The 4,042-nt window shown below is 60.6% G+C and overlaps 1 protein-coding gene and 1 long non-coding RNA gene across 2 annotated transcripts in view; one reads left to right on the forward strand and one right to left on the reverse strand.

The window, feature by feature from the left end:
• The window catches only part of PACSIN1 (protein kinase C and casein kinase substrate in neurons 1), a 51,253-nt gene that overhangs the window by 25,366 nt on the left and 21,845 nt on the right, over positions 1–4,042 (forward strand). The window lies entirely within an intron of this gene.
• The window catches only part of LOC109317818, a 9,937-nt gene that overhangs the window by 1,527 nt on the left and 4,368 nt on the right, over positions 1–4,042 (reverse strand). Inside the window, exon 2 of the long non-coding RNA XR_002103126.1 lies at positions 1,312–1,382. This is a non-coding gene — a long non-coding RNA (uncharacterized LOC109317818). The remainder of the gene's footprint in view (positions 1–1,311; positions 1,383–4,042) is intronic.

Here is a 4,042-nt window from a genome sequence, read left to right on the forward strand (position 1 = left end):
GAGTCTCTGGGGCCCGGTTGGTGCGGAAAGGGAATCCCAAGTCCTCCAATCATGTTTTGCCCTTTCCAAACCCCTGGGCCAGGTCACTGCCAGCTAGCCGGTCACGGGAGGAACACCCTGCACCCCACGTGCTCACCAACCATCCTGCATCAGAGGCCCGGGGAACCAGTCCCTTCCTGGCAGCCCCATTCAGAGTGGGTTGAATGCGCTGCTCCTGCACAGAGGGGGATAATAAGGACGGCAGAGGATTGCGTCATCCCAGCACAGCTGCATGATTGTTCCTTGCTGCCTCCTGCGCCCAGAGCTGGGGGGAGGCGGGAGGGGAGCATGGGACACAGCCCTTTCTCACAGGGCCCTTCCTGGAGGAGCAGGAACGCAGGTCATCCCCTGCAAAAGGCGCAGCTGGGCCAGGGGCTGGAGAGGGTCAGAGCTGGCACCGCACGCCTTTTTATAGCATGCCAGGGTCTACCACCATCCTAGGAAAAGCAAGACCTTGGGAGAGGAACAGGGCGCCTGTCTCCGAGGCAGTGCATACAGTATTCGGAGAAAGAGGACAGAGTTCAGTCCTAGTGGAGGTTTAACCCGTCATACACAAGTGATCAGGAAGCAAAGGAACCCCCCTTCCACCCCAGAACCGGATCGAAACAGGCAGCTCCCACCTGGCCGGGCTACAGCTCACAGGCAGGTGCGCTGGGCTGGTTCTCCAGAGGGCTCCCCCGAGGAGTCTGCTGGGCCACCGCAGAGGGCTTTTATAATGCGCTTCCTTCCCAGCGTGCCTGGAGGCAAGGTGGGAAAGACCCACCTGGCTGGTTGCCAGTGCAAGGGCATAGCCACGACCCACCATGCCCAGCCTATCCTGGCTGCAACCGGAGCCTGGGGTGAAAGTGCATGCAATCCAGGGCAACCCCGAGGCAGCTCTAACCAGCAGCATGGGTTGCACCGTCCTCCACAGCCCCAGGACAGGGAAGGGCACATAACTGCCTTCACTGGTCTCTGCGCTGGTGCCCGGCGCAGGCTCAGGCTGTCCCAGCTCTACGGTGCCCACGGCAGTGGAACATGGTGGGGCCCAAGCTGATTCCCGGAGCAGGCAGACCCTGTTTCATGGACAGGAAGGTCACCCCCATCTTGCCTTCACACTGACAAGGACCCCATTGGTCAGCGTCCCAAAGACCAGGCACCTGGGGGATCGACAACCTTGTCCCCCTGGGCACAGCTCTGAGGAAACCCCTTCTGTCCTCTCAAGGCTTGGGGGAGCTATAAAAACCCAGAACTGGCCCCCACCTTCCCCAGACACCCACAGAGAAAGCTTACCTCCAGCCAAAAACTCCAGCCGTCCCAACCAGGGGCCTGTTTCCCTTCACGCTCCCATGTCCCCCCGTCCCCTAGTGAAAGGGAGGACACTGTGGGGTCTCTTCCAGCCTGCCCAGACCTACCAGATTCTGCAGGCAGCTGAAGGCCCAGGGGAGGCAATGCCTTGCAAGCAGCCTAAGCTATGCACAGCGGGCAAGAAATTGCCCTTTCCCCACTGCGCTCTGCTTCCGCAAGCCATCCCACGAGCCAATGCTGGGCAGCATGGCTGGTTTCTCACTGTGCTTTCCCCACCGCAGCCCCCGCCTGCTGCCTGCCTCAGCCTTATCTCCCATCAGGGCACTTCTGAAGCACTCAGTCAGCAGTGGACACCTTATCTGTGATTAATAACCTTTCTCAGGAGCGGGCAGCTTTGATGGGTTTTATTGTTCTGTCTGGGAGCCTGGACTGGCAGCACACAGAGCTATCAGGCAGGCTGCAGGGCCGGCAAAGGACAGGAGGTTGCCAGGAGGTAGAGGAGGCCAGGGGCACTGGTGCTGGAGGCCTCAGCGCGGTGGGTGGCTTTGGGTTTGCTCAGTCTACGAGGAGCGCAGCACCAGCTGCTCCATGCCTCCCTGCGGGCATTGCAGATTGCCCTGCTTGGAAACGCAAGCCCCATCCTCTGGTCTCCTAGTCTGTTCAGAGCCTGGGAGAGCCCACACCATGGGGTCAGAGGTAGGGCAGGTGGGATGTGTGGGGTGGGAATGGGTGGACACCTGGACCCAGACCGAGCCCTGCTGGTCCTGGAGCCGGTCTGACCCAGAGCTTGGAGAAGGAGTAGGGAAACCATCCCCATAGAGGTTTGTGCAGCGCAGCCATAACCACGGGCACCCGCCGGTTGAAGTCATTGGCTCCTGCATCCCATCCCGCTGCAAGGAAGGTAGAAGTGGATGGGGCTTGGGCTGGGGGCACCATAGCACTGAGCTCCATGCAGCCCCCTGGCCCAGTCCCCCGATCCCCAAGGAGCTTTTCTCTTTCCAGCCCAAATCTCTTCTCCAGCCATGGCTTTGCCCCTCTAATCCAGTCCTCAGGGGTCACCCTGCAGGAACTCCCTCCTCCTCCCAGGGAGCAGGGATACCCGTGTCTCTAGCGTGCCTGAGCAAGGTCCCAGAGGTGCCAAATAACCATAGTAGCTGCTGGACTTCGGGCTGTGAGCTGCAGCAGATTTCACTCACGGATTTTGCGCCGCTTCCTTAAATTGAAGATTTGATTAAAGAGCCGGCAAAGTAGGGACCACCAAGAAGGGGAAGGAACTGCAGCCCCCAAGGAAAGCTCCCAGCAGAAATCCAGACCCCCGTGGCCACCGCAGAGATAACTGGTATCGCCGGTGGCCAGGTACAGCCGCTGGTCTCCGGCCCCATCCTGCTTCTGAAGGGCGACCTGTCCTGGTTGGCACGGTGCCTGGTGGGGAGGTCGAAGCGCTGCCTGGCATCAAGGCGCTCCTTTTTCCCTGGCTCTGAGAGTGAGTGCACTGTAGACAGGGAGTCAAGGGATATCTTCTCATTTTAAGAAAGGAGGCTGCTAGCCAGGACATCCGAGTGCTATTCCTGCACCAGGGACCTTGAGGTATGTGTGGGAGTCCTTTCCCTACCCCAGGGTCTCCCCCACCTGCACCACCACTACCAGTGTATCATGCTGCACCCTTGGCTGTGTTGTTCGGCTCCATTCCCTCACCCTTTCATCATCCAGCACAAGGCAGAGCCCAGCTAGGCCCTGATCGGGGCCTGCTCCCGTCTCCTTTCTGTTTGCTTTAGTTTGCTCCACTTCTCTTCCCAGACTCTCCGCTCCCTTCGGCCTGGCTGGAAAGCAGGAGGCCATCCCTGCACTTCTCACAGATACTGGGGAGACCCGTGACAGCCTCCTTCCCAGGCACACAGCGGGTAGCTCAAAGCTTGCTATGAGCCCAGGACTGCGTGGGCTTCAGTGAGAACGGCCCAGGAGCCTGGCCAGCCTGTCTCCTCTTTGACATTTGAAAGAGCTTAGGCTGCTTAGCTCCTCACGGGATCAGGGACAGCCGTGGCATGATCCTGACATTTCCAGCCGTGCAATGTCCCCAGTGCATCGTAAGAGTCCTAGTGCAAGGACTCCTACAGTCGTTGCTCCTGGGCGCATCTCCTCCCACCCGGAGAGCCCCTCTAGGACATGGCCTGTGCCAGGCATGCTTGTGCATACGGCCCCGCTTTCTCAAAGTGGGGGGCTGCCCTTGGGGGTCACAGGCTCATGGGAGAGTAGGGCTGGAAGGGACCTCAGGAAGTCATTTAGTCCAGCCCCCTGCTCAGGGCAGCCTCATCCCCGACTACCCCAGGGTCCCCGAGCTGGGGCCTACCGCTCCACGCGTGAGCGGATGCTGACACTGCACCACCCATGGTGAATTGGGAGTGGCTGAATCTGGGTCAGCATGAGGCTCTGCAGCACGTGTGCTAACTCGCTCCCCGTGCCCGTGCAGAGGTGCCCCGCAAACCAGCCTGGCGTTTCTCCCCGCTGACCTTGTCAACAGCCCCTCGTCCCGTTGTGCAAGTTCCCCAGCCCCCACCCAGGTGCGAACACGGCTGCTGTGGGGACGCAAGCGTGCTTCAAGGGACGGCCGCCTTGCCGCGGCTTGGCAGCGCTGGGGCTGCGTTCCCCCCAAGGCTGAGCTGACGGAGAACGCAGGCGGCAAACTCACATCCGCCTCATGCACACAGCTCGTCGGTTC

This window comes from Crocodylus porosus, unplaced genomic scaffold (genome assembly GCF_001723895.1).
Source record: "Crocodylus porosus isolate Cpor-Errol unplaced genomic scaffold, CroPor_comp1, whole genome shotgun sequence".
NCBI classification, from domain to species: domain Eukaryota; kingdom Metazoa; phylum Chordata; order Crocodylia; family Crocodylidae; genus Crocodylus; species Crocodylus porosus.